At 38.3% G+C, this 25,263-nt stretch overlaps 1 pseudogene; it reads left to right on the top strand.

Moving 5' to 3' along the window:
• Nucleotides 1-23,513, top strand: LOC131785091 (uncharacterized; annotated as a pseudogene).
• The last annotated feature ends 1,750 nt before the right edge of the window (nucleotides 23,514-25,263 follow it).

The raw sequence follows: 25,263 nt of genomic DNA, 5'->3' as shown, positions 1-25,263 counted from the left end.
TGGCCTCAAGAACGCAGTGTTTAGATTCTTGCTCAAACTGCTTGAAATGTCTGCTGTACATCCACAGCCACTCGAGCCCTCATTCGCTCTTACAATCAGCGAGGATGGAGATCGTGTTACGAAAGACAGATTCTCTTCGGAAAGCTGCGATTGTTGTCGCAAAAGATATCTTATATGCAATTTTCGAGCGTGGCAACTTCTGCTATTGCTGTTTGCAATACTCGTCATCATGGTCGGAATAGCAGTTTTAGCTGCAATCTTTGGTTCCGGAAAAGCCAATCTTGAAGAAGATTTTAAAGGTATTTAAAATTAAATATCTCAATAGGAGATGAGTGACTTTTTTTAAGGTTACGATTTCTGGCCGCACATGTCTGTATTGAGGAAGCAAGAGGTTAGATTAAAATTTCGCTGTGCCGTTTTGAGGCCTAAATGCAAGATCTACCCTTTCAGTGACTCAGGTCAAATGATGTTCTTTCGCCGCTTTGCCACAGATGAATTTAAGTTAACGATCGAAGACTCTTTTCGATCTGCAATGCACCACAACACTGTTTTGGCAAGTGAGGTAATAATTAAAGCACAATATTCAATAGTTTCGAAACAGTCGATGATTCAAGAGCTTGTTTTATGGTATTTGAAGCTAAAACCTAATCCACGTTCAACGTTTATTTACAACACGTTGGTTGAAAGCTCGCTTGTTAATAAAGACACACAAACAAGCAACAATAGTGATGTGAAAAAAAAAGAGAAAAAAAGTAAGAAATTCGAACCTTTATCATAAACCCCGTAAATCTGTTTTCCGATTTGGGCTGTTCGAAGAAACAGATGCACTCTCTTTCAGTTTCTCTGAGTCCACTACAAACGCAATCGATCAGTTCAAAATGCTAGGTCTTTCAGACACATCACTATCGTCATTGGACGCCTTGTTCCCTTCGGGAATACGTTCTGGCTCGGAGTGATATGGTTCTACAGCAGCCGTGTTTGTTTCACTGCTTCAACAACCATAACACAACTAACAACCACAGAAAAAGCAACAATCACAGCACAACCAACAACCACAAAAAAACTAACAACTACTGCTCCAACGACCACAGCACAGCCAACAACCACAGAAAAACCATCAACTACTGCTAAACCAAAAACCACCGCACCATCAACCGCAGCACAACCCATAACTACAGAAAAAAAATCAGCTACTTTTCCACCAACGAGCGATGCTCCAGCAACCGCAAAAAGCCAACATCAACAATCCCAACCTCTAAATTTTAAGCTTTTAAAATTAGTACTCTCGGGTTTGCATAAACTTTCTCGAACTCTCCCAATCCTTTTCGTGTTTTAATGAAGCTAAGTAAACACGCGAAAAGTCCACTATGCTTCATTATACGTTTTTGTGAGTAGCATCACTGAGCATTTATATTTTAAGAGCTCAACCGAGTTCAACCTTTATCCTCTGACGCTGAAACTATTATTTTTCATGATCTCGAATTTAAGCTTTCTGATTTAATCGATTGATCTCCAGATAGTAAACGGCTGCTAAGTACCTGTGTCAAAGAAGAAAAGTTCATGCACCCTTTCATTGTTCTTAGTTCGCAGACTTCTGGTTCTCAAGTACAGGCAGCACCCGATTCTTGCGAAACGTTGTAGTCATGCGATCAAATGATATTTAGTTTAAGCAACTCGAATTCGTGCTTTGGACACATCCGTGTCTTTGAGAATTTTTCTCCGACTAATCGGAAAGGTTTTGGTCCCTGACAGTAAATTATCCAAACAGTTTCTTTCATGAAAGGTCACTTTTTTACTTGCAGTAATTTTCCAATGTGTACACTTAAGAACGACGATCGCAAATAAAGTTCAACTTTGAAACGTTTGAAACCCTGTTTGTCAGGTTCATGTTTCATGGGCCAATCGAATGCGAACGTTTCGCAGGATCTGTCACAAACCGCTTCTTCATTTTTTCGCTTTTCCGCCTAATGCGGACGACACACACCTTACATATGCGGGCGGTGATCTTGAGAGTATACAGCTTTGTCTGAATGAGGACTTAACAAACGTTTTCAACTGGCTACAAGCGAATAAACTCACACTGAATATGACAAAAACCGAATTCATGCTAATAGGGTCAAGGCAGAGACTGGGTACTCTCACAGCTTCACCAACAATTAGAATGAACAGCACTCAGGTGAGCCAGGTTACTTCTACAAAATCGCTTGGTGTGATTATAGACGATAGGCTCGATTGGCATAGTCACATCGAAAAATTAACAAAAAAGATTGCCTCTGGTATCGGGTGCCTAAAGCGAGTTAGGCATCTGATCCCAGCTTCGACCTTACATCTGCTTTACCAAGCTTTAGTAAAACCTCACTTTGATTACTGTGACATTGTCTGGGGTAGCTGTGGGATAACGTTACGAGATAAGCTGCAGAAATTACAGATTAGAGCAGCCCGTGTTTTGACATTTTCCAGCTATGATGCCGATGCAACTAAGCTACTTGAATTTTTAAGTTGGAAAAATCTGACAAGCCAGCAGGAAATTCATAGAGTTACCATGGTTTTCAAATGTCTGCACGGGCTAGCTCCTGAATATCTTAATTCTAAGTTTAGATGGCGTAACTCTGCTTATGACCTCAGGGACTCTGAAAATAAACTCAATGTTCCTCTACCTCGCACTAACTATTATCGAAAAAGCTTTAGCTATAGTGGAGCCACATTATGGAATAGTCTTCCATGTGATATAAGGAACACAGAGTCTCTGGGGTTATTTCAACGCAAGATCAATGCCACTCTATAACGCACGGCATTCACGGAAAACAGCTTTTAGTTATTAGTTAGTGTTTTAATTTTTAAATAGTTTTAGTTAATGTAATTGCTGATGAATTGTTTCGTGCTTAAATAAAGATTATACTTAAATAAACAACGCTTCGGTTGATAGTGTTGCTAAGCATTTTTACTCGTAAGGCAGAAATCGTAAAAAATACACAGCAATATTACACAACAAAACGTTTTAAAAGATGTGTCTTTGCTTGAGCAATATTTGGAAAGATCAAGTGATCTTCAAGATCATATGAAATTCAGGTGCAACCACAGACATCATTCCCTCATCAAACAATGACAGATTTCTCAGATAATAGTCTTTAATGAAATAGATTTTATTTGGGCTGTGGATGAAAATTTAGGGACAAAACATGAACTAATATGCAGCAATATCATTTTTGAAGGCTGACCTTTTGAGATAAAAGAAACTTAGGTGTTACGTCAGTGGGGGGGGGGGGGGAGTGCGGTTTAACAAGATAGTATTTCATGAAATAAATTTTCCTTGGGCTGTGGATGAAAATCAAGTAAAGCAATTATCCTCGCAGGTGAGCTGCAATTTCTCCACGAAAAAGAGGAACCCTTTGAACTGTCTACCGCTCTCAACGAGTGCCGTCGTAGCTCAGTTGATAGTAGCGCCCTACTAGTATCTTAGAGGCCTGGATTCGAATCCTGACGAAGCCTGAATGTTTCTCAGGCTTCTATTCTGTAATTGCTTAACTTGCAGCTCACCTACGTGGATCACTGCTTTACTTGATTTCCAAGATTTGATAGATTTTATTATTAAAATATAGTTACAAAACAGCCTGACATGCCCAGTAATCTGAATGAATTTCATGAAAGATTCAAAGTTTTTCCCCGTAGATGTGACAGAAATTCAAGATAATTTCGGTTAACATGTGATATGAAGCATGTGCATGACATCTTCTGCTTGATATGTGACGTTTTTCCATTTTCATAACACACCTGACAGCCTCCTGTTGCCGCGCCTTCGAGCAAGGCCAAGTGGTTTGCAGTGGATATCAATATATCACAAAGCAAGAACTCTGAGCTAAGCTAAACATTGTATCCCACCTTACGAGTAACAAAACATAGATAAAGGCTGACTTTTCGAAATAAAGAGGACAAAGCTCTTAAAAAAACTTAGGAGCGACGTTGGTGGGGGTACAGGGGATATAAAAAGATGATTTGGTTTTAACAGCTGAGCTAAGAATGTAAATAGTTTCTAAAGCTGACGTTTTGAGCGTTAGCCCGTCGTCACTCGCTCGAAATGTCATCTTCAGAAAACTTTTAAGATGGACATTTTATATTATCAACTCAGTTGATAAAGCCGATTCCATTTTTTAGAAGTTACGGTTACTGTTGACTTTCAAAATGGCATCTTAAGGTAACAAGGCATTAGTGACAAACTTGTACCCATGGTCTGACTGGTACTTAACGCATATGCATAGCATAAAATTTATGTCAATGGTTTTGAATCATATTGAAAGCCTATTAATGTAAATGCTAAACTAAACCCAAATATAAAATTTAAAAAACAACAACAGCAACCACCAAAATTAAAAAACCGCCAACGAGCATCCTTTTTGAGGTAACATTATTGAGTGCCATTTAGCTGTGTCTTGTCTCAGTTGAATGAATTCAAACTTACAGTTTGTACAGTTGGGGTAGCACTTCCCTATGATACCCCATATCTTAAAAACATATGAAGGATTTATTTTTTGAACTTTTTCCAGCTCGATATTGCAAACGTTTTGCATCAACATAAAGTTTCCAACACCTACCATTTGTGCTATTCATGTTCATACCATGGAGATTCAAACTTCCTTATGACAAGTCTTCAGATTCGGTCAGCCTATTAGTAAAGTTCTCACTACTTGACACAAGAAAATAGCATGATCAAAATGCTGTGGAATGAAAATTTAATTTCCATATAAAACAAATTATTGCAGACATACATATCTGATAAAAATCTTGCATTGCACACTCACTGATATAGATTTCTTATGCAGTGTTCATCATTTACTAGGATTTGATGTCCTTCCATTTCCAGTTTATGTAAGGGACTATTTTCAGGCAAACTTACCTGCCGTAGAACACAGGATAAGTTTACTGGCATAGATTTCCTGTGTGCTTTTATTACTATTATAAGATTTATATTTTCCTTAGTCTGTCATTTGTTATGAAGTCTATAGTGCCAGGCAGACTTACCTGCAAAAGGACAAAAGATTAGTTTGCCATTCTTCTGGAAACAGGGCTGACAAACTGCCGTGATATATGAACCAATGTGTAAATATTAACACTAAAGGTGACTTAAATTAAAAATTATTTGATCCACTGTGCTACAGTGTTCCGAAAAATCAACAGAAAAGGAACATATAAAGTCCTAAACAGAAACGTTTAATGATTATCACAGGTAAACAGAAAACATTTTAGATGGAACACTAAACAATTTGCTTTTTGCATATTGTATTGATTAGACTTTTCCTGGTTTCCTTTGTTTTGAATATCTTACTGTTGCTGTATTTTAACCCCTAACACCCTGACATCAGTATACATATTCTCCCTACTTTAAGCTGTATATTTTATTAAGCGCTTTAACATGGAAAATTTCCTTCATTCCCGTGACCCTAATATGTGATTCAAGGCTACATTCATCAGCCTCAGTTTCTTCGGGCGCAACAATGAAAAGTCTATCCATGGAAGACTCTGTTTCTGCAAATGCCTTTTTAGTAAAATCCGACAATCACATAGCTGCATAATACCAGTGTATACTGTATGTACAACTTTCCGCAGCCATATAGCCGAGATTTAATTAACACTGCACCTTACCGATAACACAAAAGATAGGGAAAATAAACACAGATTCGATAAAGAATTTTCCTTCGTATTCATTTACTGAATATACCCCGCGAAAAGCGCAGGAAACGGCTTTTCCAAGACCCTTAATTTGAAAAGTTTTTGGGAGAGCATGCTCCCAAACCCTCCAAGTTTGGAGCGCCGCTCAATATTTTCTTCTCGTCCCTGCGCTTTTAGAGGTGATTTTGAGGGAATCTGAAAAAATTGAACGGTGCGATAACCAGCCGAACAATTCTGCTAAACGTCAAAAAATACTAACGGTGTAACAATTCATCGGCGGAGTTACGGTAACGGCGTATTTCATAATTTCGTTCGTATATTGATGTTTAAGCATTTCATTCGTGGAAGCCACTAAGTTTGTGGGATGTGATATATTGTTACTATTACAATGACCACAACGAGATTTTGTGAATATCATAATCCCCCGCGATGAATATGCAATCATTCAAACTAGAAGCAGGGAATAATAAAGGAGTACTGAACTCTTAACGTTACGTTTCGCTTCTCGGTTTCATTTCTGAAAGACATAATGCTAGCATATCAGGGATTCCTAAATGTAAGTAAAGACACATCTGAAACTGCATTGGCTATTAGATCGCACAGTGAGCTAAGAGTTTTTCCTCTGCTAGAATTGATAGTAAAAAACGGTCCATAATAATGTTAATCTTAAGAAAATTATTAATATTTTCATTATTATTATTTCAATGCACCAATAGATTTAATAATTACCATAAGAAGAGGAAATATAAGTGATTGATAAGAGGAACGGAAAATAGAGGAAAATTATTGAAAACGAGATTCTTCCCTCCAGGAAACCCAGGCAGCCAGAATAAGCGAGGATATCAAAGATGTAAAAGAACGAAAACCCTAATTTTCATGAGGATAGGGCGAATACTAGGGATGAATTTTTCGGCTCCTTATAAGCAAAAGCCGACACTTTAAATTCGAATTCAATCTGAAAACAGTGGATAAGGAGAACCACTTAGTAGTATATCCTTTGTTAATTTCCCATTCATTATAATTAATATTACTATTACTATTATTGGCGTTATCATCATTATTATTATTATTATTATTATCGTCATTATTATTAAGCTCCTTCCAACGCAACCTGCCAAAATAAGAAAACTATGCCATTTTCAGTATTCTACTGGTTGTAGAATAAATCGTAAGGATTAATATCCGTACTATTTAGTTTATAGTTGTCTGAGGAAAAAATGGGAAATAAGGAAATTGTTTAGCAGTATCTGTTGGCATAAAGCAATTTATGGGTTTAGAATGTACCTTTACTTTGTGATTTGTTTCGTAAAAAGGGCCCATTTGTAGTTTGATCATATTTATAGAGCTCATCAGAATGTATTTAAGAGACAAATCTGACTCTTCGAGTTTTGGAAAAGGTTAACAGTCATCATTTATGAATTAGTTATTGAAAAAGAGTCATAGCGAATAAACTTTAGCAACATAAATTTTCTTCCGTGTTTTTCCTAATGGTATAGAAATAGATTGAAACTTGCTTTTAATCTTGGTCAGGTCAGAGAGGACTTTGTAACAATTTTGTGGGGAAAAAGCTTCGGAAAGAGGTTATCTTACCAAGAGCCTATTAGTCAAAAGGTGCTCGTTATTGAAGCAAGGAATTAAAAACAATAAATGACCTATGGGCCCAAACCTTGGGTACAGATCATTTACACTGGCAAAAATTTGGGGTACGAACTCCTTTCTAGGCGGATCTGCACCCGATTTTTCTGCCGTATACTTTTCATCTTAAGTTTTTGTCGTCTCTGCAACGTGAGCGTGATAAGTGCTAGTGAGTGCGGGAGCTGCGCTATTAGCGCCGGCGTGTATGTGACTATAAAATAGTGACAGTTCTTCTAGAAAAATTTGTACAATGAGGTAATTACTGTAAAAGTATCCTGACTTGCTTTAATAGGAAACTGAATTAATGAGTGAATAACAAAGGAAAACATAATTACTATGTTCTTGTTTATCATAGCATCATAGTGAGGATCTGTCTTTTCCATGTCATTCATGCGCGGCAAACGCAATCAAAGAGTCAACTCAAAAGGATCGAATTCTCACTAATCTTCAACTTGAATCAAAACTTCAAGGTCTGAAGAACGCACTGTTTAGATTCTTGCTCAAACTGCTGGAAAATGTCTGCTGTATATCCACAGCCATTGTTGTTTGCAATACTCGTCATCATGGGCGGAAAAGCAGTTTTAGCTGCAATCTTTGGTCCCGGAAAAGTTACTCTTGGAAGTTATAGAGGTATATGAAATTTAATATTTCATTTAAAGATGAGTGATTTTTTCTAGGGCGCGATGTGTAGCCGCACAATTATGTATTGTGGAACTAAGCAGTTAGTTTAAAATTTCGCTGTGCCATTTGGAGGCCTAAATTCAAGATCCACCCTTTTTGCGACTCAGGTATTTCAAATTATATTATTTCCCCTGTTTGCCACAGGTGAAGCCTGCCTTCGGCACAGATCCTAATCCGACTCTATTCTTTTACTAGGAACAATCAAATTTTTTTTTTTATAATAAACGTAAAATATGTCATGGTGTTCGACATTTTTATCATATTTTTCATCAAAGGAACTTCCCTGGATTAAATCTCCCAAGTTGTTCTCAATTTTATGGCCTACAGACACACTTTAGCCACTATGTTACTCAATCAAACGTAAATTTCGTATTCCTCATGATGTACATATGGTTAGGGTCAGGGTTTTTTTTTTCAAGTAAATGAGCCTCGACAGGTCATCAGGAGAATGACTAATGATTATCACAGGTAATGAGAATAAGGTCGAATGAAAACAGCGCGGGAGATAAGTACAAGTTAGAGTTTTTTATACTCCAATGTTCCTCTGATTTAAAAATAAAAAAATGGCACCTATAATTTCCACCAAGAAAAATACTGAGCACTTGCCAAAATCAAAATTACCACCTGAAAATTGTATGCGTGCACATGCTTGATAGTATACCAAAACATATATCATGATTTCTTTGATATTTGTTTGCTTGTTGTTGTTGTAATTTTTTTAACATTATTATTATTGGTGTCTGTTTAAAATATCTTTATTTAGTTCCAGTCGAAAATCGTTCTAAGAGTATTGATGCCATGTTCCCCGGTTACGAGGATCAGTAACACTTTTCCTTGAAATGCAGCCTTTTCTGAATGAGAGCAGTCATCGTTATTTCCATAGCAAAAGATCTTCACCTCGAAGAGCTCTCGATTTTCGAGATTTTGCACTTTCAAAGAAAAGTGTATTGTACTCACCAACAGAAGAGTGAGCTAGTAAGGTTTTCTTGCTTCCCAAACAACATATTAAATAAGATTTACCTAAGAAAATTCCTCTTGCCGCAGCCCTATCAACTACGCCGATTTTAGATGCCGAGTGCCATTCAAATTACTCACAAACCATTCAAGAGGCTGTTTTTGTGTCAGTTTTAACACAAAAATGGAATGTCGAAGGCACCGTGATTGATTAATTATGAGGGCTTCGAAATTAATCAAGTCCTCCATGTAAGGCTAGTGTCAAAGAGATTAAGTCAACAATGTCTGATGTACGCTCTACATGCATACACGTACATCTATTGTGTGACCGGAGCTGGTTGTGCGTTAGAACGCCTTGACCATGAAAGTTCTTCAAATGTGGCCTGTTTCAGGGGTAAAAACAATGATTTACTTAATGTCCTTGGGAGGCTCTTGTTTCATAAGCTTTCCATAAACGTGAGGTGTTGTAGGATGTTGATGATTCCAACTTAGCTTGCACATGGTACAGCGGGTATTAAGACAATTATATTAGAAAATCAAGATCCCTAAATAGTTTCGAAACCCCTAGACGGGATAAATGGTCAAGAAAATAATGACAACAAAAAAAGGCAAAGTAAACAACCACGACAAAACGTAATAAAAAGGTTAGATATGCGAAACCCTCACTAACCACCTAGCAACTTTGTTTGATCTTATGTCAACTGCTATTTAAACAAAGTCTGTGCAACTTGGCTTTCAGGTTAAACAACACGGTGAATGAACTTCAGTTTCCTTGCGTGATCTTTCATGTTAGGTGTTAATTTTCTTTGTCTGTAGAACGTCGCAGATAGTGTGTAATGACTTTTAGGAAACTAAATCGCATACAGAAAGTTTAGATGATACAGCCCCTCAATTATAAAGCTACTGTCATTTTACTTTCCAACAAATTCTAGAATGGGACTCTTCGCTTGAAGTGATTTCCTCATAGAGTATAAATAGAGCGAGGAAAACATTAGCGTTTAAATTTGTTTACCCGTTTGAAAATAACAAAGGCATTCAATATAATATACGCTCGAGCTCGTACTAACAGCTATACAATGGTTTCCATTCGTAACCGACTTCTGTCAAAGAAAAATAGGTTGACGGAAAATTGAGCGTGCATTATGTCACAATAGACCACTAAAGTAAACAGAGAAAACATGTACATAGTTCGTGATGTTTGTTCTTCTTGAATTTTTTCACTGCAAAGGTGAAAGTCCAATGCTACAAGAAAAAGAATAAAATATGTTGACTTTGAGCTGACGTAACGTGGACGCGAAGGAATGCTGTTTCATGTCAAACTTTTTGTTGAAAGCAAAGGCGGGTGCTGACGAAACCGACCGGCAAAATTTTCCACTTTGAGTTTTCATTCATATTTTGTTCTGGCATTAAATTCCGTTTCTTTATAGACAGGTTTATTGATCTAGCTTTGGCTCTCTCTCTTTAGGCGATTTGATTACGCGCTGCATGAAGACATTCTATATATCTGGAATAAATCATGATCAAAGGTTCTGAGATGACAGTGAAATGTACAAAGAATTCAATTATCGAATCAAAACTGTGAACTTTCAACGCCAAAACTAATTAAAGCTATGACACAGGAAATTGTCTTTAAATTGTGGTCACGTTTCAATGTTGCAGAGGCAAACTTTTAGATTCTAAAACGTGCTGGAAAGACAATCTGTAATCTTCTACAAGAAAGATTAATGTAAGGATATTGTATGTTAACGTCAGTGAATAAAGATTACAAGTGATCATCGATCAGAACTGGAGGTCGTGAACTTCTCGGAAAAAACATTGCGCAAGTATTAAGCAAACTCAAAAGAAAAGTTATCAGTTGTGTTATATTTTCACTGGGAAATTTGTGTGATAAAGATTGTTGTAAAGATAATCTACTCAAGCATGACACTTGCCTATGTTTTGGTTGCCGATAACATTTCCATTCTTATTGCACTGAATCAATTGAATTACTGAATTTTTAATACGAAGCACCTTAAATGATATTTACTGTATCCTACAACACAGCCAACAGCCAAAGAAAAACCAACAACCACTGCTCCAATAACCACATCGGAATCAACAACAACAGAGACGGCAACAGCTATTGCTACACCAACAACCACCGCACCAACAACTACAGCTTTTGAGTCTCGCGCGAATATTTTTGGGTAATGCAAGAAAACGCGCCCTTGGTGTTATGATAGTACATACTACGCGGCTCTGAAAGCAAGTGGTGTAAAGTACGACAAAGGGTCCTCACCTGTATAAATAGGTTCACTTACCTTTTATTTTATTTATCTTCTTCAAAACCATGTTTTTTCTCCTTCCTCACGGAAGTTCACCATTTATTGTGCAGAACTACCGCAAAAACGAAGTGCAGCGTTCTCCTTTTCAATAGGGGAAATTTTGAATCTCTCTAGAATACAGTTCATCGATATTTAATTTAGACTTGTCCGCAGCTTACCAAAAGTTTAACAGGAATGGAAGAAGTGATGGGCCAACAGATGGAAGGGGTAAATTTTGGATCAAAACAACAACTCTCAAATGACTCTCGGCCATTTTACGACTTAAAAACGGACATGGATTTAAGAAATCCTTGTCCGCACCAAAATCCATGTGGTTTTTGGTGTGGTGAATGAAAAACCAGTTCGTTATTTAGGCTGTAGGAGTTTTCCTACCTGTCATTTGAAGGCGAACTCAGTCAGAAAAGCTATGATAATGAGGGTCGACCCTTCAAGGTCTGCACGGACACTGTTTATATTCTCGATCAAACTGTACTGAAATGACTACCAAGTGCCCATTCGACAGCTCGACGATCCTGAGTATATGCGAAGAGGCGTTCGAGGTCGCCAAGCAGAAGTGTTTTTTGCAAAAGACATGTACTTTTCAAGTATGGCATATTCTATCACTTCTCGACTATGATACTAGCCAGTGCCGACCGAACTTTTGCAACAGCTAATGAAACTGAACCGTTATCTAGCCAAAGACTAACAGCTGTTCAGGCGACAACAGCGAAAACTCAAACTTTGCCACGACAACTAAAGCATCAACCACACCCGGTCCAAAAATCCTAAGAAACTACAAATACCTCTGCAACTCCCTTTTAGAGGCCACAGGCCAAATTCCCCACCCCCCAACCCCCTTAGATATAAAACGCTTACTTAGACTTGTATGGGCGAAGTATGGATAAAGTATGGACGAAGTATGGGCGGGATGATGCGCCTATTTGTCCTATTTTAAATGTTACGCAATGTCGTCATGTTACGCAACGACGCTATGAAGCGTCAAATACTGCATTGTTGAACATTTATAGCCGTCAGGGTCATTTACAGTTATCTTGGGAGCGAGGGCAAAAACAGAAAAAGTTTATGATTTTTCTCAGGAAAAGAAAACGAAACAGAACAATGTTAATCGAATGTCTAACCTTTTATAAAATGTCATCAGGTGATGAAGAGCCCACATCAAAGGAACAGACAGAGCGTCCAATCACAACCAAGGATGCCAAGCGGACCACAGCACCAACAGAACTCCCTGGCACAACCAAAGAAAAGGACGTAACCACAAGAAAGAAACCAACAGAACCTCCGACCCCATCCAAGGGAACTGAGCTGCAACCCAATCTGATACCAACAACTCCTCAGGAAACAACGGTGAAAACTGAGCCTTCTTCTACTACTACTGAAACAAAATCCAGTCTAAAATTCTCACCTACTACTGCAGCTCCCACCTCAGAGGCAACGACTCAAACCACGACACTTCCTAAAAGAACGCCGGATACTACCACAGCGCAACCAACAACCACAGAAAAACCAACAACTACTGCTCCACCAACCACAGCACAACCAACAAACACAGAAAAACCATCAAATTCTGCTCCAAAAACCACAGCAGAAACATCAAGGACAAAAAACCCGACGGCTATCACATTATTATTACCACCAACGCCCTAACAACCACCGCACCAACAACCACTGCACAACCCAAAACCAAAGAAAAACTAACAACCACTGCTCCGGCAACCACAACACAACCAACAACCACAGAAAAACCAACAACTACTGCTTCACCAACAGTCACTACTCCAGCAACAACAGCACAACCAACAACCACAAAAAAACCATCAACTTCTGCTCCACCAACAACCGCCGCACCAACAACCACCGCTCCAACTACCACCGCACCAACAACCACTGCACCCACAATCACCGCACCAACAACCACCGCACAACCCAAAACCAAAGAAAAACCAACAACCACTGCTACGGCAACCGCAGCACAACCAAAAACCACAGAAAAACCATCAACTACTGCTCCACCAACAACCACTCCTCCGGCAACCATAGCACAGCCAACAACCACAAAAAAACCATCAACTACTGCTCCATCAACAACCATCGCACCAACAACGACAGCACAACCCACAACCACATAAAAACCAACTACTGCTCCACCAACAACCACTGCTCTGGCAACCACAGCACAACCAACAACCACAGAAAAACCAAATACTGCTCCACCAACAACAATTGCTCCAACAACTAAGACAACCACTTAAGAAGGAGAGAGAAGTCGGGTGACAACGAACGAGCGATTTCTTTTTTTTTTTTTTTTTTTTGGATACTTACTTATTCTTCTCCTTGTAGAGTGGTTGCTTTGTTTTGTGTTGTTCTTTTTTAATCTGAGATTCATTTAAGTCGTCAAAGTTCTTCGTACCCACAACCTCGAACGTTTTAAATTAGTACTCTCGGGTTTGCATAAACTTTCTCGAACTCTCCTAACCCTTTTCGTGTTTAAATGAAGCTACGTAAACACGGGAAAAGGGCTATATTGATCAGCGTCAGTATTTTTTGGCGCGGTATTGAAAAATCACTAAGTGCCAGGGAGACTTCGTTTCTGCAAATGCCTTTTGGTAAACATAGCTGCATAATACTAATGTATAATTGTATGTAGAACTTTCCGCAGCCATATAGCCGAGATTTAATTTAGTAACACTGCACCGTACAGATAACAATAAAGATGGAGAAAATAAACACACATTTAATAAAGCATTTTACCCTACGAAAAGCGCAGGAAGTGGCGTTTCCGAGGCCCTTAATTTGAAAAATTTTTGGGAGAGCATGCTCCCAAAATCCCCGAGTTTGGAGCGCTGCTCAAAATTTTCTACTCGTTCGGACACTTTAAAAATCTCACGTTACGCTCCTGCGCTTTCAGAGATGATTTTGAGGAAATCCGGAAAAATTGAACGATGCGATAACCAGCCGAATGGTTATGCTAAACGTTAAAAAAAAATAATTAAGGTTTAACAATTCATCGATAACGGTGTATTTCATAATTTCGTTCGTCTATTGGCGTTTAAGCATTTCATTCGTGGAAGCCACTAAGTTTGTGAGATGTGACATATTATTACTATTACAATGACCACAACGAGATTTGTGAATGTTAGAATTCCCCGCGATGAATATGCAATTATTGAAACTAGAAGCCACTCGAGCCCTCATCAAGTCTTAAAATCAGCGAGGATGGATATCATGTTACGAAAGATCGATTCTTTTCAGGAAGCTGCGATTGTTTTCACAAAAGATATCTTAGGTGCAATTTTCGAGTGTGGCAATTACTGCTATTGCTATTTGCAATACTCGTCATCATGGGCGGAAAAGCAGTTTTAGCTGCAATCTTTGGTCCCGAGGAAGTTACTCTTGGAAGTTATAGAGGTATATGAAATTTAATATTTCATTTAAAGATGAGTGATTTTTTCTAGGGCGCGATGTGTAGCCGCACAATTATGTATTGTGGAACTAAGCAGTAAGTTTAAAATTTCGCTGTGCCATTTGGAGGCCTAAATTCAAGATCCACCCTTTTTGCGACTCAGGTATTTCAAATTATATTATTTCCCCTGTTTGCCACAGGTGAAGCCTGCCTTCGGCACAGATCCTAATCCGACTCTATTCTTTTACTAGGAACAATCAATTTTTTTTTTTATAATAAACGTAAAATACGTCATGGTGTTCGACATTTTTATCATATTTTTCATCAAAGGAACTTCCCTGGATGAAATCTCCCGAGTTGTTCTCAATTTTATGGCCTACAGACACACTTCAGCCACTATGTTACTCAATCAGACGTAAATTTCGTTTTCCTCATGATGTATGTATGGTTAGGGTTAGGGGTTTTTTTTTTCAAGTAAATGAGCCTCGACAGGTCACCAGGGTTCGACATCACATCACAAAATGTAAATGCATACGTGGTAATAATGAGGGTATGGTGAGTGTTCACAGAAGATTTAGCTCAATTTTTCTGATGAAAGCGATGTAACAGTTGGCAGAAATTCCTATGTGGACGAGTAACAATAAAGTATGAGAATAAGGTCGAATGAAAACAGCGCGGGAGATAAGTACAAGTTAGAGTTTTTTTTTCTCCTGTGTTCCTCTGATTTAAAAATAAAAAAATGGCACCTATAATTTCCACCAAGAAAAATACTGAGCACTTGCCAAAATCAAAATTATCACCTGAAAATTGTGTGCGTGCACATGCTTGATAGTATACCAAAACATATATCATGATTTCTTTGATATTTGTTTGCTTGTTGTTGTTGTAATTTTTTTAACGTTATTATTATCGGTATCTGTTTAAATTATCTTTATTTAGTTCCAGTCGAAAATCGTCCTAGGAGTATTGATGCCATGTTCTCCGGTTACGAGGATTAGTAACACTTTTCCTCGAAATGCAGCCTTTTCTGAATGAGAGCAGTCATCGTTATTTCCATAGCAAAAGATTTTTACCTCGAAGAGGTCCCGATTTTCGAGATTTTGCACTTTCAAAGAAAAGTGTATTGTACTCACCAACAGAAGAGTGAGCTAGTAAGGTTTTCTTGCTTCCCAAACAATATATTAAATAAGATTTACCTAAGAAAAAGTCCACTTGCCGCAGCCCTATCAACTACGCCGATTTTAGATGCCGAGTGCCATTCAAATTACTCACAAACCATTCAAGAGGCTGTTTTTGTGTCAGTTTTAACACAAAAATAGAATGTCAAAGGCACCGTGATTGATTAATTTTGAGGGCTTCGAAATTAATCAAGTCCTCCATGAAAAGCTAGTGTCAAAGAGATTAAGTCAGCAAACAATGTCTGATGTACGCTCTACATGCATACACGTACATCTATTATGTGACCGGAGCTGGTTGTGCGTGAAAACGCCTTGACCATGAAAGTTCTTCAAATGTGGTCTGTTTAAAAGCATAATCTCCCTAAGAGGCTCTTGTTTCATAAGCTTTCCATAAACGTGAGGTGTTGCAGGACTGGTGATGATTCCAACTTAGCTTGCACAGGGTACAGCGGGTATTAAGACAATTATATTAGAAAATCAAGACCTCGAGATAGTTTCGAAACCCCTAGACGGAATAAATGGTCAAGAAAATAACAACAACAACAAAAAGGCAAAATAAACAAAACCAAGAAAAAACGTAAAAAAAAGCTTAGATATGCGAGACCCTTACTAACCACCTAGCAACTTTGTTTGAACTTGTGACAACTGCTATTTAAACAAAGTCTGTGCAACTTGGCTTTCAGGTTAAACAACACCTTGAATGAACTTTCCTTGCGTGATCTCTCATGTTAGGTGTTAATTTGTTGATACCTTAACTTTGAAGTAGAACGTCGCAGATAGTGCGTAATGACTTTTAGGAAACTAAATCGCTTACAGAAAGTTTAGATGATAAAACCCTTCAATCATAAAGTTAATATCATTTTACTTTCCGACAAATTCTAGAATGGGACTCTTCACTTGAAGTGATTTACTCATAGAGTGAGAAAAACATTCAACATTTAGATTTGTTGAAAAATGACAAAGGCACTCGATGTACGCTCGAGCTCGTACTAACAGCTTTCCAATGGTTTCCATTTGTAACATGACTTCTGTTAAAGAAATATTGGTCGACGGAAAATTAAGTGTGCATTATATCACAGTAGACCACTAAGGCAAACAGAGAGAACAGGTACATAGTTCGTGATGTTTATTCTTTCATGAATTTTTTCACCGCAAAAGTGGAAGTCCAATGCTACAAGAAAAATAATAAAATATGTTGACTTTGAGCTGACGTAACGTGGACGCGAAGGAATGCTGTTTCATGTCAAACTTTTTGTTGAAAGCAGAGGCGGGTGTAAAAAATTTACTTTGAGTTTTCATTCATATTTTGTTCTGGCATTAATTCCCTTTCTTTACAGACAGGTTTACTGATCTAGCTTTGGCTCTTTCTCTTTAGGCGATTTGATTACCCGCCGCATGAAGACATTCTATGTATCTGAAATAAATCATGATCAAATGATCAGAGATGACAGTGAAATGTACAAAGAATTCAATTATCGAATCAAAAATGTGAACTTTCAACATCAAAACTAATTAAAGCTATGACACAGGAAATCAGTTGTCTTTAAATTGTGGTCACGTTTCAATGTTGCAGTGGCAAACTGTTCTATTCTAAAACGTGCTGGCTAAAACTGTAGATGATGGGTTATATGATGATTTAGATGATGATTTAATGTAAGGATATTGCATGTTAGCGTAAAGATTACAAGTGTGCATCGATTAGAACTGGAGGTCGTGAACTTCTCCGAAAAAAAACATTGCGCAAGTATTAAGCAAACTCAAAAGAAAAGTTGTCAATTGTATTGTATTTTCACTGGGAAATTCGTATTTCATAACGATTTCGTTTCCGGTAAATTTAGTGTGATGAAGATAGTTGTAAAGATAATCTACTCAAGCATGATAATTGCCTATGTTTTGTTTGCCGATGATATTTCCATTCTTATTGCACTGAATCACAAGAAACGGAATGAATTTTGTGAATTTGAATTTTTAATACGAAGCACCTTAAATAATATATACTGTATCCTACAGCATAGCCAACAACAGAACAACCAACAAATACTGCTCCACCAACAAACACTGCTCCAACAACCACATTGGAATCAACAACAACAGAAAACGCAACAGCTATTGCTACACTAACAACCACCGCACCAACAACTACAGCTTTTGAGTCTCGCGCAAATATTTTTGGGTAATGCAAGAAAACGCGCCCTCGGTGTTCTGATAGTACATACTACGCAGCTCTGAAAGCAATTAGTGTAAAGTACGGCAAAGGGTACTCACCTGTTAAATAGGTTCACTTACCTTTTTTTTATTTATCTTCTCCTTCAAAACCATGTTTTTCCTCCTTTCTCACGGAAGTTCACCATTTATTGTGCAGAACTACTGTAAAGAGTTTTCCTTTTAAAAAGTGGAAATTTTTAATCACTCCCGAATACAGTTCATCGATATTTAATTTAGACTTGTCCGCAGCTTACCAAAAATTTAACAGGAATAGAAGAAGTGATGGACCAATAGATGGAAGGGGTAAATTTTGGATCAAAACTACAACTCTCAAATGACTCTCGGCCATTTTACGACTTAAAAACGGACATGGATTTAAGAAATCCTTGTCCGCACCAAAATCCATGTAGTTTTTGGTGCGGTGAATGAAAAACAGCTACGTTATTTAGGCTGTAAGGGGGTTTTCCTACCTGTCATTTGAAGGCGAACTCAGTCAGAAAAGCTATGATAATGAGGGTCGACCCTTCAAGGTCTGCACGGACGCTGTTTATATTCGTGATCAAACTGCACTGAAATGGCTTCCAAGTGCACATTCGACAGCTCGACGATCCTGAGTATATGCGAAGAGGGGTTCGAGGTCGCCAAGCAAAAGTGTCTTTTGTAAAAGACATGTACTTTTGAAGTATGGCATATTCTATCATTTCTCGACTATGATACCAGCAAATACCGACCAAACTCTTGCAACAGCTAAGGAAACTGAACCGTTATCTAGCCAAAGACTAACAGCTGTTCAGGCGACAACAGCGAAAACTCAAACTTTGCCACGACAACTAAATCATCAACTACACCCGGTCCAAGAACAATCATAAGAAATTACAAATACCACCGCAACTCCCCTTCAGAGGCCACAGGCTAAATCCCCCCACCCCTCCCCCCCCCCCCCTTAGATTTAAAAATACTTAGACTAGTATGGGCGAAGTATGGACGAAGTATGGGCGGGATGATGCACCTATTTGTCCTATTTTAAATGTTACGCAATGTCGTCATGTTACGCAACGACGCTATGAAGCGTCAAATACTGCATTGTTGAACATTTATAGCCGTCAGGGTCATTTACAGTTATCTTGGGAGCGAGGGCAAAAACAGAAAAGTTTATGATTTTTCTCAGAAAAAGAAAACGAAACAGAACAATGTTAATCGAATGTCTAACTTTTATAAAATGTCATCAGGTGATGAAGAGCCCACATCAAAGGAACAGAAAGAGCGTCCAATCACAACCAAGGATGCCAAGCGGACAACAGCACCAACAGAACCTCCTGGCACAACCAAAGAAGAGGACGTAACCACAAAAAAGAAACCGACAGAACCTCCGACCCCATCCAAGGGAACTGAGCCGCAACCCAGTCAGAAACCAACAACTCCTCAAGAAACAACAGTGAAAACTGAGCCTTCTTCTACTACTGCTGAAACAAAAGCCAGTGTAAAATTCTCATCTACCACTGCAGCTCCCAACTCAGAGGCAACGACTCAAACCACAGCACAACCATCAAGCACACAAAAACCAACGACTACCGCATTACCGACAACTGCTGCTCTTACTGCATCAACTGCTAAGCCAACAACGGCAGCACCGACTACGGGCCCTCAAAGAAATATCTTAGAGTGCGATACAGCCATAGTTGGCGCAGGTGAGAACTGGATACCACCGTTTGGCGTCAAGTTCTGCAAGTGATCGTTACTCTTGAGTATCTTAAACGTGTAGTGTTCAAGTCTCTTTTTTTTTCACGTTTTCAGATAGCTTATTGATATTGTCAGAGAAAGTCAGACATTGATCACGTCGTGATGAAAAATAAAAAAATGGCAGAAAGTTTAATCTGTACATATTGGTCACAACTGGGTTTCAGGATAACACAAAAAACGATGTGGCGGTGTGCATATTCCTTTTTATAAAAGCTCCTCAGAGGAAATGTAATTGAGTGGCCATTCATTTGAAAAGCGGCACTTTAGAAGCACGAGTAATTCTTTTGATAATCTCTTCAATTTTTCTTAGTCTATTTTCTTAATTTATAGGTGCGGGTGGCTTATTGGTGGCATATTCACTTTTTGATAAGACGAATGAAACAAGCGTCTGCGTCTTCGACACAGAGGACAGCGTTGAAAACATTTATGACCATGTTTTTCCCCAAGTACCGGATGTTGTAGTTGGTAAGTTTAACATAACACCAAGAGTCAGGCTGTATCTATGTAGCAATCAATAGCTATCGTTGAATTAAGGAATAAAGAGCTATTTTGCATCGTTTACGCGCTCCATCAACGTATGAAGACAACGGTTCCTTTTTTATCTTTTTTATTTTACTTTTTTTTTTTTTTTCAGGCTTAGGACAGTGGGACATTTCCGATGACAACTATGCAGAACTGTAAGCATCAATTTATCTAAAACGTATTGCTCAGTTGGTAGTCAAAAGATATGAATCGTGACAGTTTTTTTGAAATGCTCGAAGCCACCTAAGAATTGTTGAGAGTACAAAACTGAATGTGTCGTGATAAGTGAGCCATTGCATAATATTTCCTTAAGATTGAATGCTGACAATGAAATATGTGGATGTCTTATAAGGATACCCAAACATAGATGAGCTACAGAAAAGAAATGATTCTCACAGATGAACTGCGGCCTGGAATGATTTGTCTTACTTAGGCCTCTAAGGGATTAGAACTCATTCCCTGCTGATACTAATTTGGCGCCATTGCTAACTGAGCAACATCTTGAGAGAGAGGCAATTTTCGTTACTTGCGTATCGTGCTGATTAAAATTATTGAAAGATTATGACAGAATGAAAACTACGAACAAATTGTGAAGTAGGCACAAATTTGAAGGAAAAGAGTACAATTTAATTAATATCTGTTTTCTTTTTCAGGGAACTTTTATATCATTTATTCGACGGCAATGATGTCATGTGGGTACCAAAAACTAAGCGTGTTGAAGCTCGTGGACAGGTTGCTAATAGCTTTGATGATCTGAAGTTAAAGGCATTTCCAACTTTACGGGACCGTGAGCCACTCAACAATAAAACACTCAGGGAAACTGCACATTTCATCTTTAGTAATCAGAGGAATTTCACACAGTTTTCAACCGCGGAGACTTTCCTTTCGTACGAACTGTCCCCGGAGGGAACCAAGCTTATGGCAGAAAATTTCGGATTCAAGGGTGACTGCTACATTCAATCCATAAATCCAATGAGTTATAGAACTTATCCTGAGAAAGAATATTATGTTAGCTCCCTATCATCAGAGACGAGAAGTCCTCCTAATTCCACAGGAATGTCCGAAATTGCAGCAGAGCTCCCTGAAAAAGTGGAAAGTGGAGGCGGTAAAATTTATCGTAAAGAGACAGTTGCCTCGATCAACAAAGAAGGAGATAAATTTCTTCTTCAAACTACGAAATTAACTGTGAAGACCAATAAAACAGTTATCACCGTTGGACCAGCTGCTCTGAAAAAGATTGAAGGTGACGTCATTCGAAATATTACAGGTCATCAAATATTTGAATCAATTGTTGGTGTGCCTGCTTTCTATGGGGCAGCGGTATATGATAAGCCATGGTGGAATGATACAACTGCCGCTCAAAAGAACAACAGCTTGCAGCCTTTGGAGAAGTTCATATCCAGCAGTGACTGCCTGGGAATAACCATGCCTTACAAGTTAGTACTCATAAATCGTCACAAACTTCCATAAAATTTCAAAATAATGGGTCGGTCAATTCGAAGCTTCAATATTTCCACGGTGAATCCTCCCCTGCCCCCTCCCTCCCGGGTACCAAGTATTTGTTGAACTATTTAAGAATGTTTGATTCAAATTTTCGCCCCCTTAGGCTAAAATTGCGTTCAAATGCCCCACACAATGCCTCACACAATTTTTCATTGAACGATTCTTTGTGTGATCAACGAATGTTGCAGAATTTAGCAGTCATGTACGTAGTTTTTTGTGCCGCTGTTGGATATTTCTCTTTTAAGCATCATTCTGTGATGCGAGAGTATTCCTGTCAACCATTCGCTCACGAAAGCGAACTCTTTACCTCTAAACTCCCCCATATTTAAAATCAAAACAAGTGTTACACGGATTCAAACTACACACCCTACTCAGGCAAGGTTCGAATTCCCCCCCTCTGGGTTGTGAACGACAGTCAAATTTCCCTCGGTTGCCCCGGAAGATGTTGAAACATCGGTGCATAATTTCCCTCTGCGTTAAATAGCTCACTTCTACAATGTTCTCCAGTATATCTTATGGACAAACAATTTTAATCCCACTTGTGAAGTAGCATCAATTTTTTCCCATTTGTATAGAAAATTAGGAAATGAAGCAAAGTCAGCCACGTGATGTTTTTTGACAAATCGCGCTTGTGCCAAAATAATCAAGGAACTACATTGTATTATTGTAACGTATGACTCAAAAGCCTGCTCCTGTTCCTTATTTTTATGATAGAGATGATGGAACCAGCAGAAGAGTTGTGTTACACTTAATAGCCAATAACGGAGGATGCAGCGATAAGTGGGGGAAACTTTTGGAGATTTCTAAATCCAATGATGTTATCGACAAAGAACTGAAACGCGCTCTGAAGTACAAGTTTCAATGTGATATTCCCGATCCTTTGGAGACTATTTACAAATACTGGAAGGAAGGGTTTTGGTAAGTGCAACGTTGAAAAAATAGAAAAAAAAAGTATAGCAATCGTTTCTTATTGCTTTTTTATGAAAAACCTACTTCAATTTTTTCCGCTCGATTCAAAATTTCTGTTCCCTTTTTTTCGTCAATAGAAATGATATGCATCATTTCGGCTCAAAATCCATGCTCCAAGTTTACGGATTTGTACACTACATATTTATCACAAAGATTTCTGAGATCATATCTTCTTCTTCCGTATAGCCTTCCTTATTGATATCTGCTGAACGCAATGAGTGTGGATGTGGACGAACGAGCGGCCCTCGATTTTCGCCCGGAGTCGTTCCGTTCAGCGGATATTTACTAGGGAGCTGTTGAGAAGGAGAGAGAGATCCGTTTTCAATGAGCGAGTGCCAACTTTGCTCAATTTGGACAGGTTCAATTCTACGCCTTTTTTCTGTTTGTTTGTTTGTTTTTTTGTTGATGAACAGCTGTGATCGTTAGATTTTCATTATTCAATGTCTTAGGTTTTTTCAGAAGCCTGGGGCCAACTTTAGCTCCACGTACGAGCATCCGGCAATGGGCGAAACGGCTGCTAACAGGACAAGATGTCTTCTTAGTGAACAGAGCGTATTACAATTTCGGTGGATATCTGGAATACGCCATACGATCTGCTTTTGAGGCCGTAAAAGAGGGTTGGAATTCTGAGCTTCCGTTCTATGTATAAAGCTGCCGAATACTTGGATTTTATGGTCTATGGTGTCTGGCATGAAACATTATAGTTCTGTAAAATATGCTAAGATTATGACTTAAGAGCTGTAAATGAGTGAAAATTACGCTATTTTTCCATCAGAATCTTGTGAATTAAGACATAAAGACACCAGTAAGAAAATAGAATGAGAAAAGTGATCTGAGTAGCACGATTAGAAGTATTTGTTTAGGTGACATTAGGTCATAGAGTTTGTTAAAAAATATCTATTTTTATTTTCTGGCACATGCTAAACTTGTAATTCAAATAATATACAGATAGCTTCAACTCAGCATTGTAAATAGTGATAAAATTTTCATTCTCATATATCTCGTTTGAATTAGACTTCTTTGTTGACGTCAATGATAATCATTGGATTTTTTCTCGAATATTTTCATTAAGGTATTTTATGTGGCTTTGTCGAGTGTCAGCGGGCATAGAGAACAATCAGTGTGATCTCCATGCATTTATAAAGAGGTGTAAAACTAATTCGTTTATTAGGGAAAGAAGAACATCGTTTTATAGTGTAACTGATAGATTTAAATAGTTAATAAAGTATTCAAATTCGTTACCTGTCCCACAAGGGTCTTGAAAGTGTGTATGTTTGTATTTTAAAAAGCTCTTGTCTCGAAGGCGGCTTAAGTAGCGTTCATGTTCGGTTTCGCTCGCGGAAGAGTGACCATGTTGAGAGAAAGTTCTCTTTTATTCAATCGTTACTGAGCTAGGTTTTTTTGCTTACTTATCTATGTTTCTCCTTGTCGAGTGTTCGTTTTGTTTTGGTTTGTTTTTTACTCTGTGACCCATCAAGTTCTAATGACGTACCGGCTGCTTCGAACCTTTTAAAGTTATTACTCTCAGGTTTACAAAACTTTCTCGAATTCTCCTAACTTCCTTGGTGTTCAAATGCAGCAATGTAACCACAGACTAAGTCCACTATTGCCCAGTTATACGTTTTAGTGTGAAGTATCGCTAATTATTCATATTTAAAGAAGGTATCCGATTAGATCGCACCGTGGTTAGACCGCTCCCAGTTAGATCACTCCAACCAAATGTTAGATCGCTCCACTCAAAAGTTAGATCGCTCCATCAAATAAGTTACTTCGCTACCAACAAAAGTTACTTCGCTCCATGTTGTAAAATGAAGTATTACTTACCAATGATCTTTAAAGTTTATAGGTGATGATGCGTCTTGCAACGATTCGAGTATGTCGTATTCAGATTAGCCCCCGAGCTACCGTGAGACTCACGAAAATAAATTCAGCCTTGTGCTCTCACGCTCAAACTTTTAATTCTCATGATCACACATTTAAGGTTTCTGATTTAAACTATTGATTGTGAGACAGCAAACTGCTCCAGCCGCCTTCTGCTCCGTAATACCGGCGGTGATTCCTGCGAACCGTTGTCGCCATGCTTAGTTTAGGGAGGGGGAAGGGGTATAACAAGATAATTTGGTTTTATCAGCTGAGTTGAGAGTGTAAATAGTTTCTAAAGCTGACGTTTAGAGCGTTAGCCCTTCATTATAAGGAAATGTCATCTCAAGAAAACTTTTAAAGGTATCCTATTTTCATTATCAACTCAGTTGATAAAACAAATCAACATTTTACTGTTTATTTTCAGAATAGACTTCCTTCAAAATGGCATCTTAAGGTAACAAGGCATAAGTCACAAACTTGTACCCATGGTCTGACTGGTTCTTAACGCATGTGCATAGCATAAAATTTATGTCACTGGCTTTAAATCATATTGAAAAACTATTAATGGAATCTCGAGTCCAGGGCCATTTTGGCTCCTTGTCAGCGAGCGGTATGGTCGCCCAAT

The sequence above is a fragment of the Pocillopora verrucosa genome, chromosome 12 (genome assembly GCF_036669915.1).
Source record: "Pocillopora verrucosa isolate sample1 chromosome 12, ASM3666991v2, whole genome shotgun sequence".
NCBI lineage: Eukaryota > Metazoa > Cnidaria > Anthozoa > Scleractinia > Pocilloporidae > Pocillopora > Pocillopora verrucosa.
This window is presented reverse-complemented; position numbering and strand designations above follow the sequence as displayed.